Source organism: Pecten maximus, chromosome 12 (genome assembly GCF_902652985.1).
Source record: "Pecten maximus chromosome 12, xPecMax1.1, whole genome shotgun sequence".
Lineage (NCBI taxonomy): Eukaryota > Metazoa > Mollusca > Bivalvia > Pectinida > Pectinidae > Pecten > Pecten maximus.
Window position 1 is genome coordinate 27,038,420 of NC_047026.1, and position 17,067 is coordinate 27,055,486.

A 17,067-nucleotide genomic window follows, 5' to 3' on the forward strand; every position below is an offset into this window, starting at 1 on the left:
TGTTAAGATTTAATTACGAAGAAGTTTGTGTTTTTCACTATTTGGTAATTTCCTCGATCTCATTATAAAACATTAACAGGATTAAAACGTATTTCAAAGTTTGATCTAAAAATACAACGACGAATATATCACAGCATCTTAAGACTCATAGGTACACTACACGCATGCATCTCGCACACAGGGTAGACCGTCCTGAAATGGCTATACATTATGATAGGACGTTCAATAATACCATGCCATACTGTTTTCTTAAGTATTTGTAATTTATTTCTTTACGTGGAGCTCATTTTTCTCGTGATTTTGGATATCTTACCTGGTACATGTACAATACAATTCTAATCAATGTATAGTCACGGATGAATGACATAATCGATGAGGCCAATCACAGCATTTCGGCCATATCATTGGAATCAAACCTCGAATATATGTCGCAATCGGTACATTTCTTTCTATAAAAACGATTGTATCGACGGCAAATCTTGTCGGTGTCCACGAAAATGCCATGAAAACAGTAAGTAGAAAACATTGACTTCACTGCCTTAATAACAGCAAAGCCAGTGATTCTGTATTATCATTAAAAGTTCACATTAATGTGGGCGACACAGGATAATTTCCAATCATATATACTCCGTCTACAACAACTTGATCGAACTATTGCTGGATAAACATACACCAGCCTGAAGATAGGTCTTTACAGTTCAACATCATTATCATCACCATCACCATTCCAATTATAAAATCTTCATAATCAAGCCTTCTTTCAGATAGTGTGTATCCTTGCTTGTCAGTGATTTTATTGGAAAATGTATTTCTACCCTGATCTCTCTGGCTATACAACTGATCATCATTATAACTTAAATACGTTAACCTTGTCGCTTACTGGTGTATTTCTAGTTTCTCTACATGGTAAATGTTGGGAGTAAAGAGCTACATAGATTATCCCATGAAATCACCGTTTAAGTCTCTTCTTTCTCACGATTCAAACCCAATCATGCAGAAGGAGCATTTATGAATAATAATGAAAGAGAATTGCTATAACGACGAATTTACAATAAAAACTTCGCTACAACGACGGGCTTATGATAAGGGCTTCGCTATAATGACATGCAGGATTCGTATTTCAATAATGAATGCGTTTTCTTTCTTTATGACGTAAATGAGTTCAGCTAAATTCGTATTTGAAGCTGGTATGACTTCTATTCCAAGAAACTGCTCAGCCTGTAAAAATTAGGCACTGTAAATAATTACTACAAGTATCTCATTCAAACGGCGGATGCACATAGTCTCTACTATATACCACCATTTACTAAGTGCGGTGATTCGATATATTTCTATTCCGCGGGTACCATTGTATGTATACATGTACGCACCGTGTAGCACCGTCAATAGTTTCTAATGTAGTGAATTGATCCTGATTTAAATCTTAGACCCGGAGATATAGCGGAGTATGAGTAAAGATGACCTTGGCATGACATTGACAAAAAATCATAGAAAACTGCCACACAGGAACGGTTAGAAGAACACATGGCTAAGCAGGCTGAAAGGGTAACATCTAACTGGAAGAAGACAATATCTGTGTCAATGACACAATCCAATATGTCCGCTGTCCACATCGCTGAAAATTCTGAAAAAAATAAAACAATACAATTTGTGCATATGACAGAGTACGGTGTCCATTCAAAAATACAAAGAAAACGAATACAAACAAAGCAACAGGGGCCCAAACCCTCATCGGTCCTGCATCGCTCACCTGGATATTTCACCAATGTTTATAATCATCTCCTAGATTCGTATATGTCGCCTAAAAAAAAATATAAAAAAAGGGGGGGGGATTGGGATCGAGATTCTGTAAATGGCCCCTCATAAAGGGGAGGGAGTAATTGGGGCTAGGCGGTTGTAGTCTTTTATCTTTTGATCCCACTGGAAAGAAGCCTAACAGAAGAAAACGGTACTTCATTTTTTTTTTATCTATTTCCCCCTTCCTGAGCCTCGCCACATTGATCCTAGGGAGGCAGTCCTTCAATGATTACAACATCCAGTTTCTCCTTTACCAATGATGATTCAGACCAATCTTGATAAAAACAACCCGTCAAAATCCACTCAGCGCATATACATGTATGACTAGTAGCGATTAAAAGGACTCATTTCCTTTTGCCCTGTTGGGCCCCACATCCAGCGTTCGGGGAAAATTTGGTCAAAATCCATTCAGTCCTTTATGAGAAGTGATCAAAAATAACTTCCCTCTATTTCCAGCATTAGGCTTCGGCACCAGTGAGATCAGTCACCATTGATGCTAAATCTGTTCCCCATTCCTCAAGGATGCTTCTGGCCTTATTTGGTTGAATTCCATTCAGTCCTTTATGACAAGTGATTTAAAGGACGTACATGTACCTATATTTTTGCTATTGGGGCCCGCCCCTCCGACCCCAGTGAGGCCAGGGTCAACATTTATGCTAGATTTTTTCCCCTTCCCAAAAAGATGCTTCTGGCTAAATTTGGTCAAAATCCATTCAGTCATTTACAAAAAGTAGCAATTAAAAAGAACATTTAATGAACGACAGGCGACGGACGTCACGCCATGACATAAGACCACCAGTCCTCTGGACATATTGTATGCATGTTTTTAAAGAGGTGACCCAAGTGTGACCTTTGACCTTGACCGATGACCCAAGATCAAATCATATTCGTAGAATTTGTTTGGATAACAATAAAACGGGCTTAGCAGTTAAATTCTAAACAAACTTTTCATTTCAAAAGTGGAGTATGAACTGTGTCCTTTAACCTTGACGAAGTAGTTATTGTATTGTTTTACGTCCCATCGACGATTTGAGCCATTTAGGGCAAAGCAACGTCAGACTAGAAGGATGATCACAGAAAGAAACACATCAATATTTAAATTGTTCTACTGCACGTAAATAGTCAATTGGACGAGCATTTCATAGATGTAACGTTTAAAAGGTATCAAGAGTTTCTTTGAAATCGGAGCATTCGATCAAAATGCTTGACAGTTTGGTTTGGTTTATTTTGCGTAACGTCCTATTGACAGCTATGGTCATTTAAGGACGGCCTCCGGTGCGTTCGACATGCATGTGTGTGGTGAGTGCGTATGTGTGTTTTGGGAGGCTGCGGTATGTTTGTGTTTAGTCTCCTTGTGATAGGCCGGAACTTTTGCCGATTTATAGTGCTACCTCACTGAAACATACTGCCGAAGACACCCAGTAATAGGTACTTAATTTGGTACAATTATAATATCCACTTATTGATGACAAATACACTGGTTAAACAGTATCATTAAAGCTTTCAAGAGTTATTGCAACATGTGGTATTTTTAAGGAATTCGCATCAGATAAAAATGATAACCACAGTCAAAAAGTGTGATACCAATAATAGCGAAATGAATTTCCCTTTGTTAAAATCTGTATATTACAAGAGTCCCTATGACACACGCTCGTGAAATATAATTATAAATGAAGGCACTTTTAAATATCTTTAAAACTATCTTTAAACTTATTTATCTTTTACTAATTGCTATTACGTACCACGTGACGGTTGATGTGTTGAAGATTCCTTTGAATACGTTGCAGTTTCCAAACTCATTATTCTAGTGGTCGTTGCTATTGTTGTAGCTGTCGTTGTTGCTGTAGTTGTTAATTCTGATGTTGTTTTCAGTGTTGTAGTTGTTTGCGGTGTTGTTGTTGTTACCGGTGTTGAAGTTGTTGTTTCTTCCGTTGTTGAAGTTGTTGTTTCTTCCGCTGTTGTAGTTGTTGCTTGTTCGGGTGTTGTAGTTGGTTCTGGTGTTGTTGCTAATTCAAGTGTGGAGAAAAAAAAAGAAATAGGTAACATGCTACCAGGCTTGTTTCAAAGAAAATTTTCACTCTAAGAAGATATAATCTCCAATATAGATGTATATAATTTCAACTTCATTCTTTTAACACAATTAAGATAATATATATATATATATATATTTGTTAATAATCAAAACCATATTCCAGAAGAAAGTTTAAAAGATTTTTCTTCTGCTATATTTCCAAGATTTTCCAAGACCTAAAAAACCCACAAACGTTTCCATGATCTGGAACATCAACCAGAGCGTGTTAAATCCTTAGATACTTACGACTGCACGTTTTGACGTAATACACATAGTTATTCGATACCATTGTTGTCAGGCATGTGTGACGAAAGCAGCGATTTGAGGCAGAATTGTGAGAGAAGGCGACGCACGTGTTTTCTGCAAGGCACATGTCGCTACAGACCGGAAGGGCCTCCGCAGACATCATGGAACTATCGGTAGCACAGCTGCCTCTTATCTGTATAACTGGTGGGTCATAGCTACAGACAGCTGTGATTGTAATGAAAGAAATACCATTAGTTGTATGTTACATTTAATAGAATAAACATAGGCTATAGTACCAGTCTGGTTGTTCAGAAATACATAGCATTCATTGAAAGTATTTTTCTGTCAAATACGTGTAGCGACTTGAACTACAATGAATTGCCTTCTTTAGACTTTTCGCATGTGATAACTTACTCAAAATATCTATATAGCTATCAAGACATGATTACTTATTCTGTTTTAAAGCTTTATATCTAGTGTCATGTCAATATTACCCTGAAAGCATTGGATCATCACGTGGTGTGATGTAGTGGCGGGACCTATCATAAGTCCACAATCAAATTGCACATCAAACATTGATAAAAGATTTTCTAGTCCAGAGAATACTTAAAGCCCATCTATGGTTTTGCAACGTATAAATTATCACGAAATAACAAAAAGCATCTTATTCATTCTCACATTGTCAACATCATGGTACATATTCTGCCATACCCAGATGATGATATAATGCGAGAATAAATACCATAGTTCTTCACAATTGCAATTGTCATGCACGCATGCGCATTGTTTTGAAGAATGGCGGATTTGCAACAATCAAAGCCACGCATCTGAAGCCCAAAGTCGACCAGACGTACTGGTTGTTGCCGCAAAGGAAAAGAAGAAAAAACTGGGTAAAAATTCAACATCATCCTCAATGAGTCAACGCTAGTCTTTAAGACAGAAATCAAAGAAAGGCTTAGCGTGAATATCCACCATGAATTGGCAGCGAAACTTTTCGGCATTTGGTAAACAAACCCGTGCTATTTCTGTTTATTACCCAGATGTGTAACTCGGTGCGCGCAAGTATGGTTCACGTTCTATTTTTAGATGTTTATTATATGCTTCATTAATTGTTGACGTAACTGAGCAGATTTGACGGAAAGAAAATGAAGATAAACAGATAAGGGTTTATGTAGTTGTTTCATATTCGTCAACAAAAACAAAGATAATTCAAGTAACTTATCGTGACGAAATAGCATATCTAACGAAACTAAGAATATTTAAAGCCTTTTTTCATTATTTTCATTTTGTATCATAAACAGAGTTTTTACACTGAAGCCGACGATATCATCGCTACAATATTTGGTTGCGTTTCCTTTGGCTGAATGGCATTGCGAAGATTCATTTTTTGCAATGACTTCACAATCAAAACATATTGATCACACTAGTAACCAAATCATAGCACGTGCCGTGCGTTCCTTTATCGGGTCCGTACCAGTTGTACCGAATAGCAAGGTACGACACAATATAATGGAATGGAAATGAATCTCAAGTGAGTTTTCATGTTTTCCGCAAAAAATGATATCTTAATTAAAAAACTTGTACGTATACTCACTCATTTTGCCGAAACATCAACCGAGCAAACACACTTTTTACGGAGAAAGGTTACTCGACAAGTCAGTGTTTTTCCTGGTATTTTGTTATGCAGGGTCCAACGGACTCTCGGATGTGAAAACTGGGCGTCCCAGTTTAAGACATGCAAAATGTTTCCGAAATATCAACCAAGCACACACATTTATTGGTTTTACGGTGAAATGTTACTCGACAGGTTTGGTTTGGTTTGGTTTATTTTGATTAACGTCCTATTAACAGCTAAGGTTATTTAAGGACGGTCTCCCGTGCGTGCGACATGCATGTGTGTGTTGGGTGCGCATGTGTGTTTTGAGAGGCTGCGGTATGTTCGTGTGAAGTCTCCTTGTGGTAGGCCGGATCTTTTGCCGATTTAAAGTGCTACCTCACTGAAGCATACTGCCGGAGACACCCAGCAGGACACCCCACCCGGTCACATTATACTGACAACGGGCGAACCAGTCGTCCCACTCCAAATATGCTGAGCGATAGGCAGGAGAGGCAACTACCATTTTTAAAGACTCTGGTATGTCTCGGCCAGGGGACAGAACCCAAAGCCTTCCTAACAGGGGCGAACGCTCAACTAAAGGCCAAAAGTAAGGCATTGTCAAGGTAGACATTAGGAAGAAGAAAGTTGTTAAGAAAGAAGAGAAAAGATAAGATCCAAAGTTTAGTCGCCTCTTACGATCATGCAATGGGGGCAGCAGGTACAATTCTTACGCCCTATCTGCAGGGCAAACTCGACAGGTCATTAAAATTAAACCACGAAATCAATTCAACAATAGGATCTCCAAACTACGTGACGAAATATAAGACATGACAAAATAATTAAATGACATGACATAAATTAACAAAACGAAACACAGATCGACATTACTAAGACAATGTGTAAGACTACTTCCGGAACACAAACTAGACGAATACTAACATTCCTCGACACAGACAATCCAAAGTTAAATCCTTCATTTATATATCTACGTAGAGTACTAATCCTCGAAAGAGTAAATGTACAACCGCTTCTCTCTATCCACATTTACGTACTAACAGTTCGTCACATTAATGTTGTCTGTTGTACGTTTCCACGGAAGCCTCGTTGTCGGTCTTTGGCACTGTTCTTATATTTGTTTTCACACTGCGGAGTTCTAACAATCATCACTACAAAAAGTGTCCCTGAAGGTAGAATGCAAGAATTGTACCTGTTGCCCACTGCATGACCGTAAGAGGCGACACAATTTATGACGTTATCTTTTCCATTCTTTCTAAACTTCTAATGTCTCCCTTGATACTGCCTCACTTCTAGCCTTTAGTTCGCCCCTGAGAGTAATGCTTAGGTTCTGTCCCCTGGCATACTACGCTCAGTATTTTAGAAGTGGGACGACACATGCACTACACACATGCATCTCGCAAACAGGATAGTTCGTCCTTTAATTACCATAGATGTTGATAGGACAAGAAACAATACAACAAACCCAAAGGGACGGTGCCTAAAGGCCGCAATTCGGCTATTTAAGGATTAAGCTGTCTTTTTTTGGTGTTTATGGTCGATATAGATGCCAGAGCTTTGCAAACAAACGTCATATTGTGCGCGACATGTTTGTTTGCAAAGCTCTGGCATCTTTATCGACCATAGACACCAAAAAAGACAGTTTAATGCTTGTATTTACATTCTCGACATATTCGTTTTGTTATTTTTGAAAATTAAAATTGAGTTAGCATAAAAAATGGCAATATTAAGCGATTTCGTCAATGGGGTTCGACAAATAGAACAGCCTATTTTTTCAAAATTCATTTGTCACGCGCCGATTGGCAAACAAAAAAGTGCATTGAAATAATACGAAAAAAAACAGTCTGTTCAAATTTTTTTTTTATTATTTGTGTAACAATATTGTATAAAATGTCTTTTCGATACTTTTTAATTAATATAAAAAACGATTTACGTTAGTTACAAGTAGTTCCGGTGGGTGAATATATTCATGCGCGGCATGGACTAATGTCACGTTTTGGGTGTCAATTATGGTCACATAGACTGCAAATCTTTTTACTTAGTTTATATCGTGGCTTTGCCACCAAAGTGTAAATATATTGCTATACACGACTTAATCTCTAAAACCATGCACTGGATGGCACGTTTATTTGACTTGAATAATTCCTCGGTAGTGGGGATGTAAACTTTTACAAATGGGGCTGATCACCAGGGAACCGAGGGTTGGGGCCCAATAGGGAAAAAAGCAAATTATTTTTGCGGAGAAAGGTCACTCAACAAGTCAGTGTTTTTCCTGGTATTTTGTTATGCAGGGTCCAACGGAAATAAATTATAAAATAATGGTCAATATTTGGTTTGAAGCTTGCTTTGGTGAACGGAATTCCATTTTGCATAAACGGTAAATCTGGAACTCCGCGAATCTGAGGATTGATGTGCTATAGGGGAAATATTTTAACTTCTTTAAAACCCGTCTGTGTTGATCCGATTGCAACGTTCTGTCTAAATTGCGTCTAAACCATCCTTGATTAAAGGGAAATCAATCTCGTATATACGGTGAGTCTGGGACCCCTGCCGTCTCAGTGATGGGTTTAACGTTTGGTTTGGTTTGGTTTATTTTGTTTAACGTTCTATCAAATAGCTGAGGTCTTTTAAGGACGGCCTCCCGTGCGTGTGGGGAGTACGTATGTGTGTTTTTGGAGGCTGCGGTATGTTCAGTTTTAAGTCTTCTCGAGTAGGGAAAAATGGGAAATTCTATAAAATCTTGCTTTTGTAGAAATGACCGGATATTTTCATAAGGTCCCCATATCGGATGTACGGGTGCATTTAGTTTTCACTCTGTCTGTTTTTCTCTCCATCTTCTCAGCCTCCTGTTCGTGTGGCATGCGTGCATGCGGTGAGTGCGTATGTGTGTTTTTGGATGATTGGTATGTTCAGTGTCAAGTCTCCTTTTGATAGTCCGGAACTTTTGCCGATGTATAGTGCTACCTCACTGAAGCATACTGACAACGGGCAAACCAGTCGTCCCACCCCCAAAATGATGAGAGCCAAGCAGGAGTAGCAACTGCCATTTTTAAAGACTCTGCTATGTCTCGGCCAGGGGACAGAACCCAAAGCCTTTTTCACAGTGGTGGTACCCAATTAGGGAAAATGACATATTTAAAAATCGTGCTTCTGTAGAAATGACCGGATATTTTCTTATTAGGGTCCCAATATCGGATATACAGTTAGCTGTCTGTCTATTTACATTCATTATTCATCGCCGACTTGCATGAAATTTTATCAAGATGTTCAGTTTACAAAAATACTTACCGAGGTCAATAATCAAGGTCAAAGTCAATATGCTAAAAGGCCAGGGTCAACTTTTGTATCTTGTCACTAATGGATGCTTTGGCATGACACTATAAAGCAAAGTCTGAATGAAATGAGTCAACTGACCCACATGGTCAAATGTAGACTGGCCACTTGACCCTAAGTTTTTTGTTAAGAATTGCCAAGCTAAATTCTAATACCAGATTATCTGCCCCTTTTTGAAACTTAGAATCAGACATATCCTAGGGATCAAAATCATAAAGCTCAATTTTATTGATAATTTTAATATTCTAGAGACAGGGGGCCAGTCTAGGTCAAATGTCAAGGGCATTTGGGTCCAAAGGACAAGGACAATGTCGATCTCCGACATTGACCATTGCTGTAAGTGGGGGAAGTTTAACGTTTAGATAAATAAAAAGTGGGAGAAGTTTAACGTCTAGATAAATAAAAACAAATCTAACATGATTGTTATGCTGGTATCTAAAACATGAGGTGGATGGAAAAAGAGTCGCATCATCGTACACGTAAAATGTATACTTTGCTCCGTACTATCGTTTTCGAAATACAAATATCAAACGTTCGAAAGGAGAAAGCTACATGTATGTTAAAGAAAAGTGTTGAATGCAATTCATCAATCCCATGGGCAGATCCCATATTTGGAAATATTTATACTATAACTTAAATGGGAGTGTTTTCCCATACTTATTGAAATATCCATGTTTTGGCCTAGATTTCAAAAGTTGTCGTTGATGAAACGAGACATATTTTTTTGATCGATTAAACATCAAATCCAAGCATAGCAAACAAGACAATATGAAGTGACTATTAAATAAGTCTGAAGTTCGATAAAATACTCTTCTCATATAAGTTTTGCTCTGATACAGTTTAGTATCGATTTTGAATGTGACATTTAAATCCCATCATCGCACCGGAGGAAACTGTTTTCCTTGTTTGTGGTTCTGCACAATACGCCGTTTCCGGGATACAACTTTCAGCCGGTTTAGTCATGTGACTTTAATCACCACGTGACTTTATTTAGGGCACTTCGAAAACAAAATGGCGGCCAAGTCGAAGTTTTCAATGACGGTAAGCGAGTTAAAAAGTTGTTTGGCCGAGCGAGGGATCACAACCTCAAATAAAACAAAAGGGGCCTTGGTAAAATTAGCCGAAGTCGCAGATGATTTAATTTGTCTTGCATCGAGAAAGATGACTACCAAGAAACATCACGAAGCAGGCGGACGGTCACGGACAAAAATGGAGAGCCACTGGTGTTGCCAGATGTTTTTTTTCAATCCGAGACTCAATGTGGGTTCGTAATCTCGCGAGGCTACCTGATATAGAGTTTGGAGATATTTTGGTTTATCTTGCTACCGATGGTAGCTGGAACCAAGACAGAGTTAAGCGTTATAAAGATGATAATGCATATAAACTTTTTCAACAGAACCATATAAACAATGTAGTGTACCACCAGCAACAAGATCATGTTTATGTAAAATCCAAATGCATACCCGAGACGAGACAGAGTGGAGATCCATACGATTGTTGGATTTTGATGGAAACGAAGGGCTACATTAAATCTGGCGGCTGTACATGTGTTGCGTAAGTAAGATAAATAAATAAAAATAAAATCTAAATTGTTAGTGTACACGTAATATTTAATAATAAACGAGTATCGCATCAATATACACAATACAAACAACAGGTGTGATAACATACAATTTGTTAACACATTGCCATTATCAGTCATCTATAGCTGTATGCTGTGATATATAATGCTACACTGTATCAGAAAAAAAAACATGATCATGATATACCCATGATTTATATATCTATATTTATAACATTGTCGAATGAGTATAGTTGTCCTATCTAAAATCCTGCTTCCATTTTTACAGATATAATGTTCATGCATTTCCTATTTTTCCTGCTTTTCTTTTGTTTAATGATCACAATTAGATGCAATTGTAAACTGAACATATACTGTAGGTTACTTAGCAACTAAAAGTTTAAAGATTACACTTAGTCAACAGTTTGTAATATCTTTATTTTAAAGTGTACCCTGAACGAAAAATTATATTTAAATATGTTATTGGTATTGGTTATTAAACAAGAATGCAGAAAACCGCATCAAAATCGGCCGACCCATTACCGAGTTATTGTGATTTTTCTCGAAAACACACCTGAAGCCCAAAGCCGAATACCTCGTTTTGGTGACCTCTGACCTGTGACGTCACAGGTTGAACACGATCGGAGCCGCCATATAGGAAATATATAGAAACAAACGTGAACACGTGCCTGTAATTAATGCGAATAAGACAACAAAAAGGGAAGTGCTGAATAAACTCTCTGGGTTATATTTGTGAATTAGTTAATAACAAGTGCTACCGAAACCAGGGACATATAATTTTCTTTTTAAACGGTGCCATATATAACATGTAGCATCTCACTTATTTTCTCTCATAACGAGCCATATACAACATGTAACATCTTACTAATTTTCTATTATAACGGGCCAAATACAACGTGTATCATCTTATTTATTTTCTATTATAACAGATATATTAAAATATTTTATTTGTATTTTTTTATTTTAACGGTTCGTTGTAACATGTATGACATTTGAATAACGGGCCGTTTATAACGACTTACATCATATAGCCTTTATTATGGGGGCATGACAGGTTTGTTAAAAACAAATGTACCAGTATTGATTTCGGTTATAATACTTCTAGTAATACAAGTTTAAAATGCAATTCATTGAGGATGTGAAAAAAATGCTAATCATTTTGATTTTTTTATTAGCCAAAACAGAAATTATACCGTTATTTGTGATTTTTGGGTAATTGTCCGCAATTGATAAAACGTGTCCATGAAAGATCAGTAACTCCCAGACAAGATTCATAGAGTAAATTTTCAACATCATGGGTATATATATATGAATGAGGTAATTTAGGTTAATTATTCTATAGACAAACCTTTGAGATATGATTTTTTTCGTTTGTATGGAAAACGAAACTCACTGAATTCCAAAAATAAGGTGTTCGATTTCAACAACTTGAAAATGTATTCCTATAGTATAAACTTCAATAATAAAATTCAAGCTCAATTTATGTACAACCTGTAAAAGCATGTCTTCGGAACTCCTTTGAAGTGCACAGAAACCAAACGCGTGAACTCACAAGCAATTATCGGCGTGTGCCGATTAGAACACCAGAAATCACGGACACCTGTGGTGCAGTGACAGGTGTGACGAGCTTGTGGACCTTAATTTCACACCTGGTAATTGTTTAGCGGTATACTAACCAATTCAAACTTGAGAATTCGTAATTCTCCGAACATGTTTATACATCTTTAAAAGTCCTTTTTTAATTGGAGATATGACTTGCGACACGTATGGAAAGCAAAACCACAAGGATATCGATCACTTCATAATAATGACACAATTACAAAAATAATAGCAAAAAAATACATAAAATCTGGAGAATAAAAAATCATACACGAAAATCTTTACGAGTTTATAGGTTTTAGTATTAATTATGATTAGTCACGATGAAATAAATTGTTTGTGTTTTATCATAAAAAAACGGAGCTAAAATGATGGTTTCAATAAGTACCTATGCTTTATACATGTACAGAAAGTATCAATTATATTATAATTGTTGCGAATCATTTTTATATAATTTCACTGACAACGTTCGTATATAAATTATATCTTTCTCAAGCATTTAATCATCCTTAATCCCCGAGACCATGGCATGTAAAATAAGGGATAAAATCTGTATATGTAGAAGTTTGTTGTAGACTTTAACACTGGTATTCATACGGGAGAGAGATTTAGTATACTGTAGATCATGATGATTATAATATATTACTTTCTAAGTTAAGTGTCCTTCATGACTAAAGCGGGTTTTGTATAGAATACAACGCATGAATTTACTGTACGTGTGTTCGTCTTTTCTCACAAACCAGAGCATCCAGAACTGTTGTATTGTTGGTATGTTTATTTGAATATTAATTTGCGAATGAAATGGCACATTGTTTTAGTTAAAAATGTTGATGCTGTGTTTCTTTCTTTGGTAACGAGTAAGAAATGGTAAACACATAACTATTTATTGGTGATTGACCGATTATTGCACCAGTCTGTGTTAACCAAGCGGTCATTTTCATAGACAATGTCACTATGTTATTTTTTTTTTAAAACTCAAATTATATTGTTGGATTCCGACTTCTCGTCGGCAATATTCGCCAAATTCAACAACCTCAAATCTCATGTCCAGATCGTATTCAAACATATTTGTGCTGATACTGTTCACACTGTCCTCTATGCTACTGGCCACCATACCAGTCACTCTGTTCAACCTGTGACGTCATAGACTGAAGAGTTCCAAATCAGCGTGACTGACCGATACGCTGATTAGCAGTCGACCGACAGGTGCAAATCGCGTACTTCGATGTGCGATATCTCGGCACTCGGCCAACCGATTTTGATGCGGTTTGCGACATTCTTCTTTGGTGGTTACAAAGAATAACATATTTGATTATCGTTTTTCGTTCAGGGTACACTTTAAGTGATGATGGTAGCTGCAAGCATTGGTGTTTGCTGTCAATTCCTTCTGTGAAGGCCATCGTGACAGAGGTATGCTGAGGTTGGAACAGATGTAAATTGTAAATGGGATAAACCAAGCCAGCCATCTATGCCATCTACTGTCACTGATCTTCAGTACAGACAGAAAGCTGGTCAATGTGATCAGTTTAACCCTATCTCATCTTAACCTCACTTGGACACTTTGAACATTAATAAGGAAAGGCTTTATAGGGTGTGTGAAGATCAAGTACTTTGAGAATGAACAAAATCAACAGAAAAGTGATGAGTATTTGTTCAAACACTTAGAAGATGTCCATACAAATGATGAATCAAAAAAGGACTTGTGATTTTATTACAGGAAAGGCAGGATAACAGCATCTCTCATGGGTTCAGTCGTAAGGTGTAGGCTTGACCGATTAAAACCTGACAATTACACTCTTAATGCAACTGAATATGGCAAAACCACGAAGAAAGTTGTTCTCACACAATATACAATGCAGTATGAAAAAAGTCATCAAAAAAGTGCGATTACAAAATGTGGATTGTTTATTAGCAGGAAGCACCCATTCATTGGTGCAACCCCGGATAGGCTTGTTGAAAGTGAATATTGTGGGGAGGGCATCATTGAGGTTAAATGTTCATATGCTTATCAGTTTCTTGCACCTGTAGAAGTTGCAGGAATTCAAGATTATCATCTTATTCTTGAAAAGGGCAATGCTAAGCTTAAGGAAAAATCCAAATGGTACACACAAATTCAAACATAATTGGGTGTCACTGGAAAGCATTGGTGTGATTTTGTTTTTTTTTACTCGAAAAGGACTTGTAGTAGACAGAGTTACCTTTGATTTTGTATACTACCATGACTGTGTACAAAAGGCAGCTGCCTTTTTCACAAAGTTCTTGAAATTTCCAGCATTACAATGAAATATCTATTATCTGTGACATGCAATATTGTAATACATACATTTGTATGTTTGTACGTTTTGGGCCCGCGCTATTTATAGACATAGTATATGGAACGGACTATAGTACAAGGGTGACGTTTTCGTGACGTCACAGTGTCATCTGCTCCCTCGACTGAAAACATGGGTTACAAGAACAAGAAGTTGAGTACGGAGCAAAAGCAATTGATCGTGCAAGCTTCAGCTACAGTATTTTGAAGAAATTCCGCCAACAGGAAAGTGTTGAAAACCGGCCGCGAAGTGGAAGGAGGAAATTGTTTAGCACCAGAGACAAAAGTGCCGATTGGTAAAAACTAACAGAAAAGCAACTTTGAATGACATTACCAACATATTCAATGAGGGCAAGGAAAACTTTCATGAGGAACTTACTCAAGGAAGGGTATCGAAGATGGGTTGTGAAGATGGTGGTTCGCGATGTAAATAAAAAAAAACACGCGTGTTAGGTGGTGCAAAGATCGAAAATGGACAGTTGACAATGAGAGGAAAAAGGTGATATTTTCGGATGAATCACAGATCATTATTGGTACAAAGTATCTTGTATACATTTGGAGGAAAGGCTCGGAAGTGAACGTCCCCATCTCGTGTGCCCCCATATCATTGCAGCGTAAGGTGACTTTGATGGTGTGCGACTGCGTATGTTTTGATGGTGTTGGCATTTTGCTGGCTGTAGATGAAAACATCAATGTCCAAAATATATTAATATATTGGATACTAATTTGTGGCCGGTAATTGCACGCCATTTTCCTGATAACAATTACATATTCATAGATGACAATGCCCCAGTACATCGTGCCCGCGTGGTCAGCGCATTCACGGAAGAATATAATACAACCACTACTGAATGGCCAGCGCGATCCCCTGACATGAATGTGACCGAAAACATTTGGTTAAAGTTGAATCGTGACTTAAAAACCGTGTCAACATCCAAAGGCGTGATCAGCTGTTCGCCGAAATTCGTGACTCTGGCAAAACATCTCGGTGCAATATGTAAGGCGACTGTACGAGTCAACTCCAGCACGACTAAAGAAAGTTATACGTATGAAAGGCAATTTGACCAAATACTAAGTTAAGCAAATGTAATATAGCATCAGAAATAGGATTCTAAGTTACGGTTATCAACTTAAATAAAACGCTGCCATTTTGAAAATGACGAATACTTATGTCCCCTGACTGTATTTTGTCGGTTTTCAGTGTCGAGATTTAATTACGAAGAAGTTTGTGTTTTTCACTATTTGGTAATTTCCTCGATCTCATTATAAAACATAAACAGGATTAAAACGTATTTCAAAGTTTGATATAAAAATACAACGACGAATATATCACAGCATCTTAAGACTAATAGGTACACTACACGCATGCATCTCGCACACAGGGTAGACCGTCCTGAAATGGCTATACATTATGATAGGACGTTAAATAATACCTTGCCATACTGTTTTGTTAAGTATTTGTAACTTATTTCTTTACGTGGAGCTCATTTTCCTCGTGATTTTGGATATCTTACCTGGTACATGTACAATACAATTCTAATCAATGCATGGTCACGGTTGAATGTCATAATCGATGAGGCCAATCACAGCATTTCGGCCATATCATTGGAATCAAACCTCAAATATAGGTCGAAATCGGTACATTTCTTTCTATAAAAACGATTGTATCGACGGCAAATCTTGTCGGTGTCCACGAAAATGCCATGGAAATAGTAAGTAGAAAACATTGACTTCACTGCCTTAATAACAGCAAAGCCAGTGATTCTGTATTAAAAGTTCACATTAATGTGGGCGACACACTTTTATTTGGTCCATTCTGACAGGATAATTTCCAATCATATATACTCCGTCTACAACAGCTGTGTCTAACACAACTTGATCGAACTATTGCTGGATAAACATACACCAGCCTGAAGATAGGTCTTTACAGTTCAACATCATTATCATCACCATCACCATTCCAATTATAAAATCTTTATAATCAAGCCTTCTTTCAGATAGTGTGTATCCTTGCTTGTCAGTGATTTTATTGGAAAATGTATTTCTACCCTGATCTCTCTGGCTATACAAATGATCACCAGTATAACTTAAATACGTTAAACTTGTCGCTTACTGGTGTATTTCTAGTTTCTCTACATGGTACAGTTGAGTGTAGACTAAAGGTTACACAAAGTGCACTCCGAGTGCACTCCGTTTGGACTCCAGGTAAACTTGGAGTGCACTCGGAGTGCACTCCAAGTTTACCTGGAGTCCTATCAGGTCCCAATCCTACCTGGGTCCACATGTATCACATGTACCTGTAACCAAGTACATATATACCTAATGTTTATAGATAGATGTATACTCTTATACATTTAGACTCCTTAAACATGTTACAATAAGATATGTGTTACTGTTTTATCTTTGTATATATATCATCTTATTATTTTGTTGGTTCATTTTTCGTTGGTTAACTAACAGCATCTTATATAATTGATTTTTTCTATTTGTTAACCCTATATAAAATGAATAGATCT